Source organism: Heterodontus francisci, chromosome 1 (assembly GCF_036365525.1).
Source record: "Heterodontus francisci isolate sHetFra1 chromosome 1, sHetFra1.hap1, whole genome shotgun sequence".
In the NCBI taxonomy this organism is placed as follows: Eukaryota; Metazoa; Chordata; class Chondrichthyes; order Heterodontiformes; family Heterodontidae; genus Heterodontus; species Heterodontus francisci.
The window spans coordinates 184260764-184277078 of NC_090371.1; the positions used below are offsets into that span (position 1 = coordinate 184260764).

Here is a 16315-nt window from a genome sequence, read left to right on the forward strand (position 1 = left end):
ATGGCCTGCCTGCCCGGAGCCCAATTGAGCCATTCAAGTGTCCAATTAAGGGCCTTTTCTTGTCTCTGCTGGCATTTTTACCAGCTGCCAAAAGGCCCATAACCGCATAGGGTAACTGTTAGGTAAATCCTGGTGATCTACCAATGGGCTCCAGAGTGGGGGGCTCCTTTGTGGGCACTCTTTGACCCATGGAGATGCCCTGTGAAAAAGGCACCGCATGCCCTCAGCAACCCCACTTTTCCAGAGCCTGCCTGATTGGCCCTGGCACCCCCAGAGCCCATATACCTGACTTTGAGAGCACACGGCCAACAGCGTGTTCTCAACCACTGGCAAAATGCAGCCCCGGTCCCGCTGCCTGCCGAAGCAGGATTGTCCCCACTTCCAGCCCCAGCGGCGGGACCCCTGCCACCTATGTAAGGTCCAGTGCAGAATTAATGGTTCAGATCATTGACCTTTCATCAAAGCTGGAAAAAGTTAGAGACGTAACATGTTTTGAGCAATTACAGAGGCAAAGAAAGGGGGAAGGGAGGAAAGAAAAAAAGGGAAAGTCTATGATAATGTGGAAGGCTAGAGTGATTAAATGACAAAAGGGATGATGGTGCAAGGCAAAAGAAGATGGTAATGAGATAAGTAAAGAAACAACAGATGGCTCCAGGGGATGGGCAAATGGAAATAGCAAAATCATTACCAGCAGCTGCTGTCCAACAAAAGTATTGGAGCAGTGTTTACGACCTAAAATTGTTGAACTAAATGTTTTGGGAGAAATTTGTTCACAAATTGCTGCTGCTGATGTTGAATCAATGAGGCAGGCTGCACCATGGGCTGCTATCTACATGGCCTGTGTGGTGTTCTCCAATAATATCAATGCTAGAAGTCGGGCTATGTGAATGTGAATGAATTTCTCCCTTGTTGAGTCTGGAAGTGCCTAATCAAAAGATGAGGTGTTATTCCTTGAGTTTCTGTTGAGTTTCATTAGAACAGTATAGGAGACCGAGGAGAGAGAGGTCAGAGTGGCAGTGGAACCTGTTAATTGTTGAGGTGAAAAACTGCAAACTTTAAAAGAAAACTCTCAGAAAAAAATGAAATATATTAAAAAATCAAACAAAATTATTGATAACCTCCGGGAAACTTATGCAAAATAATTCACATATGCAAATTTGCACATTTATTTTTTTAGAAAGATGCCTACTATAAAATTGACTGCACAGATTACACCTCTATACTAGTCTTTCACTAAATTATAGGGGATTAGTCAAAATAGTTAGTCTTGTGTCAGTAAAATTAAAAGTATGGCAAATATATTTGCAAAGATAGTGCTACATTCACTCATACTTGAATATTTCCACATGACGCACACTAGTAACCAAAATAGGGTACAGGCAGGCATCCTCTATTAAGGTCACATTGAACTTAATTTTAAAGGCAGGTCAGAAATGACTCTTTCACTAATGTTTCATGTCTCTTATGAGGAAACATCTCTGTGCTATGTCTAATGACATTTTAAGTCCTTTTTTAATTAAATGTTTATGATTTAGTTATGCACTAAGGAAATCTATCCGATTCGGTGCTCCCTATGTCAGTATAGGTAAGACTAGCAACTAAGTGGATTGCAGAAGCAAGCCCAAGGATCCAAATCCCATCATTGCATGGTACTGTGCATAACTGTTCCAAAATGCTACATGACAACACAAATATTTTTAAGTGTATTTTTTTAAAGCCATTATTAATGCTCAAATCATCCAGCAACTTGTGGTGAGGAAGAGATATCCCATGAATTGCAAATTACCACAAGTTGCTGGATGACTTTACACCGTTCTACTCTTGGTTTTGCAAAACACAGCATCTCATGCTTAACCTCCCTGTGAGTTCCATGAGGTTGCTGCATTTGTATGTTAATTGCCCACTAAACTTGACACAGAAAGATAATCCAATAATTAATAACTTAAATATCATTTTAACAACATGATCATTGTTAATGACTGTCAATCATCCTCTCTGGTCCAGACAGTGAACAACTAAAGGTGCAGAGTTTTATTCTTTCAGGTAGTGAAATGTTGTTGGCAATTCTAAAAATATCAACTTTAAAATTTAATTTTTTTCTTTCTTTTCCTTTCTGTCTTTTTTTCTCTCTCTTAATCCAATCTTTCTTTCCCTATCTTTATTTCTCTTTCTGTACCTGATTTGACATTGACGTCATCCATTCTAATTCACCTTCTTCCTCAGTCTCTGTTTATTTTTCAATCCTCTAATCTCATTGGTTAAGGAGAAATACTGTTGGTCCCTTTGTTTGCCTAGGTCCCAGATGCCCTGTTGCCCTTATTGTGCCATTACCAGCTTGCACTTCCAGCAATTTATAGGCCAGAAAATTTAAATTTGAAGGATGCAGGAAAAAGCCTAATTAACCAGGCAACCCCCACTCCAGCCAATTCCGACCCAATATGCTTTGTGGTTTTTTTTATTTGTTTCATGAGATGTGGGCATCGCTGGCTAGGCCAGTATTTGTTACCCATCCCTAACTGCCCTTGAGAGGGTGATGTGAGCCACCTTCTTGAACTGCTGCAGTTTATCTGGTGCAGGTACACCCTCAGTGCTATTTAGGGAGGGAGTTCCAGGATTTTGATCCAGCAACAGTGAAGGAACAGTGATATATTTCCAAGTCAGGATGGTGTGTGGCTTGGAGGGGAAATGCAGGTGGTGGTGTTCCCACACGTTTGCTGCCCTTGTCCTTCTAGGTGGAAGAGGTTACAGGTTTGGAAGGTACTGTCAAAGGAGGCGTGGTGAGTTACAGCAAGTGCATATTGTAGATGTTACATACTACTGCCACTGTACATCTGTTGTGGAGGGAGTGAATGTTTAATGTGGCGGATGGGGTGCCGATCAAAAGGCTTTGTCCTGGATGGTGTCAAGCTTCCTGAGTGTTATTGGAGCTGCGTCCATCCAGGCAAATGAAGAGTATTCCATCACACTCCTGACTTGTGCCTTGTAGATGGTGGACAGGCACTGGGGAGTCAGGAGGTGGGTTACTCGCCACAACATTTCCAGTCTTTGACCTGCTCTTTTGATAACTATTACACTAACAACAACTTGAATTTATATATAATGCAATATAATATAATAAAATGTCCCAAGGTGCTTCACAGGAACATTATAAAGCAAAATTAGACACTAAACCACATAAGGCTTGGTCAAAGAGTTAGATTTTAAGGAACATCTTAAAAGAAGAAAGAGAGGTTTCTTCTTTCTCTGGGAGGTTTCGGGATGGAATTCCAGAGCTTAGGGCTTAGGTAGCTGAAGGCATGGCCACCAATAGTAGAGTAATTAAAATCGGGGATGCTCAAGAGGCCAAAATTAGAGGAGCACAGAGATATTGGAGGGTCATATGGCTGGAGGAGATAGGGAGAGATGAGGACATAGAGGGATTTGAAAACAAGTATGCAAATTTTAAAATCAAGGTGATGTTGCTTCTTTGGCTGGAAAGTGCCTTGTGAGTCCTGAGGTTGTGAAAGGCATTATATAAATGCAAGTCTTTCTTTCTTTTGCAAAGGTCAGTCTTCATATTCCATTAATGTTTCAAAAGCATTGACAAATACAGCAACTTAGAATGTTTATTTAAATGCGTGTCAGGGTAATGCATTGGTTTAGCGTTCCAGATTAGCAGATATAAATGATTCTCCACAGAGCAACGTCAAGTTTTAGATTTGCCTTCAGGGAGAAGTACTAAGTGGATAATTGGCAGGTCCCCATAGAATTGGGTGGAAACCTGAAAATCAATCACTCTGAGGACACTCTTGCACAGTTGACGGATCTGTTGCAGTACTGTCAGTAACACATAGTCATATTGATAACTCACCTTCTCCACCAAGTATGTATGAAGGGAGGGGAGAGCGTAATAGAGAGAAAAAGACAAGGATAAGGTGTATACATCAAAAAGAACATAACATTAAATAAAAAGAGAAAATACTGGAAATGCACAGCAGGTCAGGCAACATCTGTAGAGAGTGAAACATAGTTAATGGGTAGAATTTTAACATAGAGGAGCGCGTGGGTGGGGGTGGGTGGTGGGAGGGGCAGCTAAAACTGGTTAAATTGACAGCAGGTTGGGAAGCCAGCTCCAACCTGCCAACTTTCAGGTTTCACTCCAGCACATTAGGCTGCAGATGAGCAACCCCTCAGGAGAGGCTGGATGACAATTAACATATGTTAATCACTTAACTAGAGTGATATTGACACTGATTTTTAAGTTTAACATTGGAGCCACGGTTTCCTGGACTTTCTGAAACTCGCCAGTGAAAGGAACGTCAGAACACAGTGGAAATTGAAGGGGGCTGAATTAATCTCAGGGAAAGTTGGCACTGCATGCTCAGTACTCACAGCTGCTTTCTTACCTGCTTGTGGGAAAGGGTTTGTTCACAGTATCTTGGCTGAGAGACTACTTTCTACACTTTGGAAGTTTCTTCAACACTTTGAAGGTTTATTCTATTACATCAGTATGGGTGCTGCTTATGCTGCATTATATTGGACCTCAGATGAGGAGCAAGATGACCAACAATGGCACCAGCACAGTAGCAGCCTGCTGGTCACAGTCCCATAGCCACACAGCAGAGAAGGAAGCAGCAAAGAGGGGCAGCTCACAGGAGGCCATAACCACAAAACAGGGTCTGCAGGTAAAGGATATTCATCAATGTGTCAGAACACAACTTTCTCAAGAGGCTCAGGGTTTCATGTCACACGGTAGCATACATCTGCAGCCTCTTGGACGAAGACCTGATGCCAGCTGGACCTGGTGGCCATGCTTTACCAGTGGCTGTTAAAGTCACTACCACCTTCAACGTTTTTTGCCCCTTGATCCTTCCTGAGCTTTGCTGGAGACATTTGTAGTATTTTCCAGTCAGTGACACACAAATGCTGAAGACCAGGGCAAGCAATGATGTCACCTTTGCCTGTGATGATGCCAGTCAGAATGAATGGGCTCTAGTGTTTGTGTTTTCTGTCGGCTTTCCACAGTTGCAGGGTGTCATCAGCTGCAAACAAGGCAATCCAGGCACCCCCAGAGCAAGGGCTTCCATTCCATCAATATGAAGCTGGTGTGCAACCACAGAATGATCTTTATGCAGGGATGCGCAAGATTTCAGGGCATCTGCCATGATGCTTTTGTCCTGCATCAGGTCCCTGACTTCTTCACACCTGGAAGCTGAGTTACCAGCTGGTTGCTCAAGAGACATGGGATACCTACCTAAAATGTGGCTGATCACACCTCTCAGAAAGCCAAGGAATGACACCTAAGAACATTACAATCAATGATATATCACCACCTGATGTGTCACCAAATAACCCATCAGCATGCTGTAGATGCGCTTTAAAGTGCCTCGATGCATCTGGAGGCACCCTTCAAAACACACAAACCAGAATGTTCAGAACGGTCCTGGCATGCTGTGGTCTGTACCACAATGCACAGCAGTGAGGTTTGTCTTGCAACAGGGACAAGGCACAGAGCACAGTGCCTTCTGAAGGAGAAAGACGAGGAGGAAAATGACAAAAAGGAGGAGGGTGATGAGGACAATGTACCATCAGCTGTATACTTTGCTGCCCAAGATGCCAGAAATACCCCAATTATTGTGAGGTTCACTCCCAATTTCACCCAATCCCAGTGAAGCAACTCACAACCACATACTGCAGTCACTTTTCTGACCACACCTTCCATTCCACGAATACAAAGCAATCCTACAAACAAACAACCTTCCCTTTCACACCCCCCCCCCCCCATTGGACGCTGTCAAATCACGTCTTCTTATTCATCATTAAACAACTTAAAAGGCCACTTGCTGCCCAGCAACCAAAAATGGGCAAGATGGGAAGGTAGTGCAAAAAAAAAAATGTATGGGCTTCAAGAAAAGAACAGAAATCTAAGAATATAACAATGTTTAAAAACCCATGTGCATTCCCTTGCCCAACTACAATTCCTTACTCTCCCTTTTTCTACTACTTTTACATGTCTAACCCCTGTGGCTTTAGCAGAGGTAGAGTCAAGCTGCTCAGATCCCTGCTCTAACAGGTGAGATTCTCTTGCTCAATGTCCTCTGGGTTTTGGAGCCTGTTAGGATCCTGCCAAAGACTGCTCCACCTGTGCAGGGGCAGACTCAGCCATCAGGACAGGAGGCAGCATATGGGGCACAGACTGGGGGGGATGGGATAGTTGAGAAGTGGAAGCGTTTTGAGCAGAGTCCCCACTTCCAAGTCCCCTTTTGCCATCATCCCTCTCATGGCCCAGCTGCACTCCACTACTACCACTGTGCTGGAGATCACTTTGCTGAAGATCATTAGGGCACTGCAAAGCTAGAGCATCTGTTTTCCTATTTAATATGACATCCAGAGTCTGCAAGCCCTTGCTCAAGGCCTGCCTGGACTCATGTGTTAGCCATGTTTCATTTACCATACAGTTGGCTAGTCTATCCATGCAAGAAGACATCATCGCGTTGCCGTGCAACATGAACCCACTCGTGCTTGAGGTGGACTCCTCCAATCTCTCTGCAATTGTGGACAGTGTGCTTGGAAGGCCTGTAAGTGCATCACACATTCTCTGCTGCTGCTCAATGATTATCCTCTTCATTGACAGTCTCCAGATGCAGCATCTGTATGCAGCTGGGCAGAGCTTGGAGGGGCCTGTGCCCGCTGACGTAGACTCTCCACTACTGTCCCTGACTCCACCATCTGCTCTTGCTTATTTGTGAAATATGAGTCTATCTGTCACGCTGCTCCCACTGAAATATGAGTACCTGAGCTGCTGCATGGTATTGATGAGTCGTGTGATGGTGCACCCACAGAAGGATTCAGAATTATCATCCATGATCTCCAGCAACCTGTGAAGACACTGTAGGAGATAAAAGACATAAATGAGTCCTAGCAAGGTAAGAATGTTGCAAGTTATCAATATGAATATGATCATCTTTCATTTACTGTTGAAATCAACATGACTAAGTGCAGTATGACATGTGGGTGGCTTATATTTAATTGTATCACCAAGTTGTTAGGAGGTACATATCTCGCCAGGCAAGCTGAGACTCCGTCACGTTTCAGTGTCTCTTCCTCTGCGCTTGTACGTTGGGAAATGTATGGAGGGCCACCTCCAGTTCTCTGCCTCTCCCTGCTGTTCTGTGCTCTCTTCTTTTACAAGGTAAAGAAGAGACATTTGAGTGAGTGCAATGGCACGTGTTCATCCAATGGATGGGGTGCATTTGGTAAGGGTGACTATGAGGGAGAGGCATAAGGATGAGAGTGAGTGGGAGTGGTGAATGGATAGATGGGAATGTGAGGAAGTGCAAAGAAAAAGAAGGAGGGATGGACATGCAAGATAAGTGGGTGGGAGAAGTGGTGAGATGGAGTTGATTTGAGAAGGCAAAGCGAGAGGTTGGGAAGAAGTGCACAGCAGGATTTCGGTGAATGTGCAATTGGACTCACCTTTCCTGACTTGGTTAAATCATTAAAATGTTTCCTGCACTAAATCTATGAGCATGACACGACCCTCCTGCTGCTGAGCTCCTGTTCCACCTCCAGCCATGGTGTCAGTTTCAGGTTTCCTCCTCCCATTGCTGGGGAATACCACCTCTCTCTGACTCCTCACTGTCCTGAGCAGCATATCAAAGGAGGCATCATTAAAGCAGGGCACAGTCTTTGAGTGTCCTGATTCCATACTGAGGGGTCTTCCTCTGTTGCTTCCAAATCCAAGATCCCCCAGATTGCACTTTTGGAATGTCCCTTTAAATACTGGAGCTGAGATTGTGGTATACAGTTCTCACCATGTCCGCTGCCACTGGATGGAAACCCAGAAGTACAATGATAATTAAGTGGCTGCATTAAAAGGTCACTGACAGATGGGCTGAACTTACTTCCAGGTTTCCCATGCAATATCAGAAACATCCTCCCACCCCGCCCCACTACCAGTGTGTCACCTAATTAATATCAGGTTCGTGCTTCAGATTGATGAGCACAATGCTAAATGATTTATGTTAGATTTTTACATGTATTCTTGCTTCCACCCAGATGTGCCTACCAACGATCATTCTAAATTTTCTTTGTTATGCACAGCCTTTTTTTTCAATGCATAGTACCTTTAATTTTTTTTTTTGCTTGGCTGCTCCCATGCGATATCCCAAAGGGAGCAACTTGTGACTGGCCTGCGCAGTAATTTCATGATTGCTGTCTGTCCGCGCACATAGCTTAGAGGAAACATTGGTGCCTGCCTCTGTGTCATTTGCCATTAGAATACGCAAGATGTTGCCATGTTGCAGTCCCAGGCCTCAAGCAGGTCATGTATAATCAGCATCAGTGTAGCTGTGTGCCAAATTCAATTATACGCCAGTGAAGATGATTAATAGGATGAAAAAGGGAGGGTGTAATTGAATCTGAAGGAAAGAGCCTAAGAATCATTTAAATCATTTGTGTATCACAATGACATCGCACACAAGTGATCTAAAGGTTCTGTTGTGATATCATGACGCTTTGGAATGGAAATCCTGATGTGACTTTTCATATTTACAAACACTATAGGAAAGCTGTGCCACTCAATTTCTAATAGTTATGATACCCCTTTAAGAGAGCTACATGTTGCAGTTCTCCCAATAATTAATCTGCGCTTATTCCTTAAACTATGTTGGTGTGGATTGTGGAATAAGTCTTGGAAAAGAACAAAACAAAGAACAAAGAAAATTACAGCACAGGAACAGGCCCTTCGGCCCTCCAAGCCTGCGCCAATCCAGATCCTCTATCTAAACCTGTAGCCTATTTTCTAAGGGTCTGTATCTCTTTGCTTCCTGCGCATTCATGTATCTGTCTAGATACATCTTAAAAGACGCTATCGTGCCCGCGTCTACCACCTCCGCTGGCAACGCGTTCCAGGCACCCACCACCCTCTGCGTAAAGAACTTTTCACGCATATCCCCCCTAAACTTTTCCCTTCTCACTTTGAACTCGTGACCCCTAGTAATTGAATCCCCCACTCTGGGAAAAAGCTTCTTGCTATCCACCCTGTCTACACCTCTCATGATTTTGTACACCTCAATCAGGTCCCCCCTCAACCTCCGTCTTTCTAATGAAAATAATCCTAATCTACTCAACCTCTCTTCATAGCTAGCGCCCTCCATACCAGGCAACATCCTGGTGAACCTCCTCTGCACCCTCTCCAAAGCATCTACATCCTTTTGGTAATGTGGCGACCAGAACTGCACGCAGTATTCCAAATGTGGCCGAACCAAAATCTTATACAACTGTAACATGACCTGCCAACTCTTGTACTCAATACCCCGTCCGATGAAGGAAAGCATGCCGTATGCCTTCTTGACCACTCTATTGACCTGCGTTGCCACCTTCAGGGAACAATGGACCTGAACACCCAAATCTCTCTGTACATCAATTTTCCCCAGGACTTTTCCGCTTACTGTATAGTTCACTCTTGAATTGGATCTTCCAAAATGCATCACCTCGCATTTGCCCTGATTGAACTCCATCTGCCATTTCTCTGCCCAACTCTCCAATCTATCTATATTCTGCTGTATTCTCTGACAGTCCCCTTCACTATCTGCCACTCCACCAATCTTAGTGTCGTCTGCAAACTTGCTGATCAGACCACCTATATTTTCCTCCAAATCATTTATGTATATCACAAACAACAGTGGTCCCAGCACGGATCCCTGTGGAACACCACACGTCTCCATTTTGAGAAACTCCCTTCCACTACTACTCCCTGTCTCCTGTTGCCCAGCCAGTTCTTTATCCACCTAGCTAGTACACCCTGGACCCCATGCGACTTCACTTTCTCCACCAGCCTACCATGGGGAACCTTATCAAACGCCTTACTGAAGTCCATGTATATGACATCTACAGCCCTTCCCTCATCAATCAACTTTGTCACTTCCTCAAAGAATTCTATTAAGTTGGTAAGACATGACCTTCCCTGCACAAAACCATGTTGCCTATCACTGATAAACCCATTTTCTTCCAAATGGGAATAGATCCTATCCCTCAGTATCTTCTCCAGCAGCTTCCCTACCACTGACGTCAGGCTCACCGGTCTATAATTACCTGGATTTTCCCTGCTACCCTTCTTAAACAAGGGGACAACATTAGCAATTCTCCAGTCTTCCGGGACCTCACCCGTGTTTAAGGATGCTGCAAAGATATCTGTTAAGGCCCCAGCTATTTCCTCTCTCGCTTCCCTCAGTAACCTGGGATAGATCCCATCTGGACCTGGGGACTTGTCCACCTTAATGCCTTTTAGAATACCCAACACTTCCTCCCTCCTTATGCCGACTTGACCTAGAGTAATCAAACATCTGTCCCTAACCTCAACATCCGTCATGTCCCTCTCCTCGGTGAATACCGATGCAAAGTACTCGTTTAGAATCTCACCCATTTTCTCTGACTCCACGCATAACTTTCCTCCTTTGTCCTTGAGTGGGCCAATCCTTTCTCTAGTTACCCTCTTGCTCCTTATATATGAATAAAAGGCTTTGGGATTTTCCTTAACCCTGTTTGCTAAAGATATTTCATGACCCCTTTTAGCCCTCTTGATTCCTCGTTTTAGATTGGTCCTGCATTCCCGATATTCTTTCAAAGCTTCGTCTTTCTTCAGCCTCCTAGACCTTATGTATGCTTCCTTTTTCCTCTTAGCTAGTCTCACAATTTCACCTGTCATCCATGGTTCCCTAATCTTGCCATTTCTATCCCTCATTTTCACAGGAACATGTCTCTCTTGCACGCTAATCAACCTCTCTTTAAAAGCCTCCCACATATCAAATGTGGATTTATCTTCAAACAGCTGCTCCCAATCTACATTCCCCAGCTCCTGACGAATTTTGGTATAGTTGGCCTTCCCCCAATTTAGCACTCTTCCTTTAGGACCACTCTCGTTTTTGTCCATGAGTATTCTAAAACTTACGGAATTGTGATCACTATTCCCAAAGTAGTCCCCTACTGAAACTTCAACCACCTGGCCGGGCTCATTCCCCAACACCAGGTCCAGTATGGCCCCTTCCCGAGTTGGACTATTTACATACTGCTCGAGAAAACCCTCCTGGATGCTCCTTACAAATTCTGCTCCATCTAGACCTCTAACACTAAGTGAATCCCAGTCAATGTTGGGAAAATTAAAATCTATCACCACCATCCTGTTGCTCCTACATCTTTCCATAATCTGTTTACATATTTGTACCTCTATCTCACGCTTGCTGTTGGGAGGCCTGTAGTACAGCCCCAACATTGTTACCGCACCCTTCCTATTTCTGAGTTCTGCCCATATTGCCTCACTGCTCGAGTCCTCCATAGTGCCCTCCTTCAGCACATCTGTGATATCCTCTTTGACCAGTAATGCAACTCCTCCACCCCTTTTACCTCCCTCTCTATCCTGCCTGAAGCATCGATATCCTGGGATATTTAGTTGCCAATCGTGCCCTTCCCTCAACCAAGTCTCAGTAATAGCAATAACATCATACTCCCAGGTACTAATTCAAGCCCCAAGTTCATCTGCCTTACCTACTACACTCCTTGCATTAAAACAAATGCACCTCAGACCACCAGTCCCTTTGCGTACATCATCTGCTCCCTGCCTACTCTTCCCTTAGTCACGCTGACTTCATTATCTTGTCACCTGCTTCAGAGACAAGATTCCACACAAGTGGAAAGGTCACTCTTATGAGAAATGTTTACATTCTACCATTGAACTAATATGTTTTCAGGTCTAAGGTTATCAGGGACAAACCAAAACCACCAATTAGGATTGTGTTGTTTTGCTGCAGGCATGACCTCTGACCTTTCAGTGCTATACATGTGATTGCCTTTAGAATTATTGTAGACTTTAGCTTCAAGTAGAGGTCTGCAGTACTCAACAATATCTATTGGTTAAAGCTGGCTACACAAGCAATTTAGACTTCTTCAGGTACATGCCACCAATCAGGTTAAATTGCAATGTATTATCAGATGTAAAGTAGTAAATAACAAAGAACAAAGAACAGTACAGCACAGGAACAGGCCATTCGGCCCTCCAAGCCTGCGCCGATCTTGATACTTGCCTAAACTAAAACCTTGTGCACTTCCGGGGTCCATATCCCACTATTCCCATCCTATTCATGTATTTGTCAGGATGCCTCTTAAACGTTTCTATGGTACCTGCTTCCACCACCTCCCCCGGCACCAAGTTCCAGGCACTCACCACCCTCTGTGTAAAGAACTTGCCTCACACATCCCCTCTAAACTTTGCCCCTTGCACCTTAAGCCTATGCCCCCTAGTAACTGACTCTTCCACCCTGGGAAAAAGCTTCTGACTATCCACTCTGTCCATGTCGCTCATAACTTTGTAAACCTCTATCATGTCGCCCCACCACCTCCATCATTCCAGTGAAAACAATCCGAGTTTATCCAACCTCTCCTCATAGCTAATGCCTTCCAGACCAGGCAACATCCTGGTAAACCTCTTCTATACCCTCTCCAAAGCCTCCACGTCCTTCTGGTAGTGTGGCGACCAGAATTGCACGCAATATTCTAAGTGTGGCCTAACTAAAGTTCTGTACAGCTGCAGCATGACTTGCCAATTTTTATACTCTATGCCCCGACCGATGAAGGCAAGCATGCCGTATGCCTTCTTGACTACCTTATCCACCTGCGTTGCCACTTTCAGTGACCTGTGGACCTGTACGCCCAGATCTCTCTGCCAGTCAATACTCCTAAGGGTTCTGCCATTTATTGTATACTTCCCACCTGCATTAGACCTTCCAAAATGCATTATCTCACATTTGTCCGGATTAAACTCCATCTGCCATTTCTCCGCCCAAGTCTCCAACCGATCTATATCCTGCTGTATCCTCTGACAATCCTCATCACTGTCCGCAACTCCACCAACCTTTGTGTCGTCCGCAAACTTACTAATCAGACCAGCTATATTTTTGTCCAAATCATTTATATATACTACAAAGAGCAAAGGTCCCAGCACTGATCCCTGCGGAACACCACTAGTCACATCCCTCCATTCAGAAAAGCACCCTTCCACTGCTACCCTCTGTCTTCTATGACTGAGCCAGTTCTGTATCCATCTTGCCAGCTCACCTCTGATCCCGTGTGACTTCACCTTTTGTACCAGTCTGCCATGAGGGACCTTGTCAAAGGCTTTACTGAAGTCCATATAGATAACATCCACTGCCTTTCCTTCATCAATCATCTTTGTCACTTCCTCAAAAAACTCAATCAAATTAGTGAGACACGACTTCCCCTTCACAAAACCATGCTGCCTCTCACTAATAAGTTTGTTTGTTTCCAAATGGGAGTAAATCCTGTCCCGAAGAATCCTCTCTAATAATTTCCCTCCCACTGACGTAAGGCTCACCGGCCTATAATTTCCTGAATTATCCTTGCTACCCTTCTTAAACAAAGGAACAACATTGGCTATTCTCCAGTCCTCTGGGACCTCACCTGTAGCCAATGAGGATGCAAAGATTTCTGTCAAGGCCCCAGCAATTTCTTCCCTTGCCTCCCTCAGCATTCTGGGGTAGATCCCATCAGGCCCTGGGGACTTATCTACTTTAATGCTTTGCAAGACACCCAACACCTCCTCCTTTTTGATAATGAGATGACTGAGACTATCTACACTCCCTTCCCTAGACTTGGACTGAATTTTATCAGCCCTCTAGGAATGGGCAGGGTGATGGGGGGACCATAAAATTGTGAGGAAAAGTGGCAGGTGGTGTGCCTGTTGCTTTCCCGATGCCATTCCATTTAGTCAGGGGCGGGGAAGGCATCATTCTGCCGCTGCTGCCATTTTACTAGCGGCAGAGGGAGCCTCCGCCACGTGAGGATTTTGCCCAGTAACACCAGGCACCCTCCATGTGAGCAGGTTGGTGAGGGGGGGAGGGTGCCTTCCTGCTTGGGCAATCTGTAGCCCACTGAGGGCCACCTGAGTTAAAGGCTGCCCCTGTGCCAACACCACACACCACCTGCCCCATCCCACCCTCACAACCTACCCTTGCTAGAGCCTGCTTGACTGGCCCCGGCGGGCTCGTCCCCACTTACCTGTAGTACCGAGGATGCACGGCTGCTTCTGGACCCTGGCCTACTGCAGCTCCAGCAGTGGCTTCCACTTACGGTGGCACTGCTAGGACTATTGAGCTGCCGTCCCTTTGATTAACCAGCAGCTCAGAGAGCCGGGATCCTCATCCTTAAAGGGCGGGAACCCTGGCACCAGCAAGTTAATTGCCTGTGTGCTGTTCAATGCAGCCGGTGGTCCCCAAAACGGCCAAGGCGCGGTTGCCCTTGCCTTTCTGGCCCATCGGGACCCCAGCGGCTGCATAAAATTCAGCTCTTGACCCATAAGTCACATCAGTAATGAAATGATTTAAAAACTTGCTTACTTTCTTATTATACTAAACATTAAAAACTACAAGTTGCTCCTAAATATTAAACTGTAATGATATGGTGTTTCTTGATATCGCTACAGAAAGTGCATATTGAATTACGAGTGCTCAAAGTTTAAGTAATGTATAGGAATCCCTCATGAATGAGTCCATGGTCTCATTCTCTACCTCCTTCGGCATTCTCCATCTTGTAAGTGTGGCCCTCTCACTTTCTTTAAGATTGGCAACCCCAATTCCTTGTCCACTAGTGTCACTGGTCATCCTGTCCAATGTGCAATCATCATCTATCTATGTAATTCTCACCAAAATGTTTGATCATTCACAAAGACATTCATGACTCAGTGATCATTATATTGACATTTTGGCATTAATAAAAACAAGACTCAAAAGCAGTAGTTCATTCACCCTTCCAGAAGCTTCCCCATTTAGCTATACTTTTCACTATCTGCACCTCCAAATCACCACGGCAACAACAGGACTCTCATCTCTACTCCTCCAGTACCTTCTCCTCCTGTGAGCACCTAACCCTGTTCCATGCATCCAATGTTTCATTTAAAAATCTTCAGCTCCATGCAGACTTCCTTTCTGAATGGACATCGACGCCAGCAGGGCCCAGCCCAATCTTTCCGGCAGTGGCGAGGCACCATGGCGACCTCCCTGCCGCTGGGCAACGGGACCACAATTTGAATATTTAAATCAATTAAAATAATTCATTTAAATAAACTTGCATCGCCTCCTGATGTCCCGCTGCGATCTTCGGCCTGGCGGCAGGCCTATTAGAGATAATGAGAATGAGAGGGCAGCCCAGGATAAAAGCAGGAGAATTTATATGGAGGGAGAGATTAAGAAAGGACAGGAGGGAAGTGAATTCAAAGGGAATAGGGCTAGAGGAATTGAGGAGAAGATTGAAATTGTTAAGGATGAGGAGTAGCTTGGTATGGATGTAAAGAGATAAGTAGAGGGACAATGGGCTGGATTCAAAACTGGTGGCCCTCCCAGGCGGGCTGCACGCCAATGAGCCACCGTCAGTCTAAGCGCGGCAGCTCACTTAAATAGCCAAGGCAGACCACACCCCACCAACACCCTCCCCTTCCCAATCATGTGGAGGGGGTAGGCTGTCCATCTCCGGCATTTTTAAAGGGCTGTTAGCCCTACTAGCTAATTTAAATATTTAAAGATAGAATGAATTAAATTAAGCAAAAACATTTCTTTTGTCCTCTCCCAGAACAACGAAATTAATTATTTGCCCTTCACCCCCAAAAACACTTACCTTTACCATCTGACCTTTCCTCCCCAAACTGCATAAACTTTAAACAACAACCCTTCTCACCATGCCCTACACCCATGACATAAATTTGACCCCGTTCCCCACACCACCCCCCCCCCACCACACTGATAAATTTACCTCCTCCCCCCTCCCTACTAGTGTTGTGCCTCGTTTCCCCGGATGGGGATGCGAAGGCACAGGAATGCCTGCCGCCGGGTCGAAGATGGGTGAGCACGTCACGTATCCCTAGACGTTAACCAAATTAGAGTTTAAGTTTAAGTGTAATAAATTTAAATCTTTGTTCTTTAAACCTAAGAAAACCTGTTTGTGCTGGTTTCTTTGCCTTATAATTGGAAAACAGTGAACAAGGATTCACCAAGGGGGAGCTAAAAACATAGTGAGTTTAAAATTAAATCCTGTTACTGTAAGATCAAGCAAAGGCTGAGGGGGACCCATAGACATCATTCTCACCTGGTCGTAACACTCTCTCTGAACTAATGCTTTGTCTTTCACCACAAGCATTAACACTCTCTTACCTTTGACCCATGACAGCTTTTGTTATTTAATCTCTCCTGCCCTCTGCCCTATCACACACCTTGCCTTTTGTTCTCTTCCCCACCAAACACCAACCCCCTTTACTTGCTTAAAACCTTATTAT

General features: G+C 44.9%; 1 long non-coding RNA gene across 1 annotated transcript in view; it reads right to left on the reverse strand.

Moving 5' to 3' along the window:
• Positions 1–16315, reverse strand: part of LOC137352350 (uncharacterized) — a 47918-nt gene that overhangs the window by 6822 nt on the left and 24781 nt on the right. The window contains exon 2 of the long non-coding RNA XR_010969693.1: positions 6774–6868. This is a non-coding gene — a long non-coding RNA (uncharacterized lncRNA). The remainder of the gene's footprint in view (positions 1–6773; positions 6869–16315) is intronic.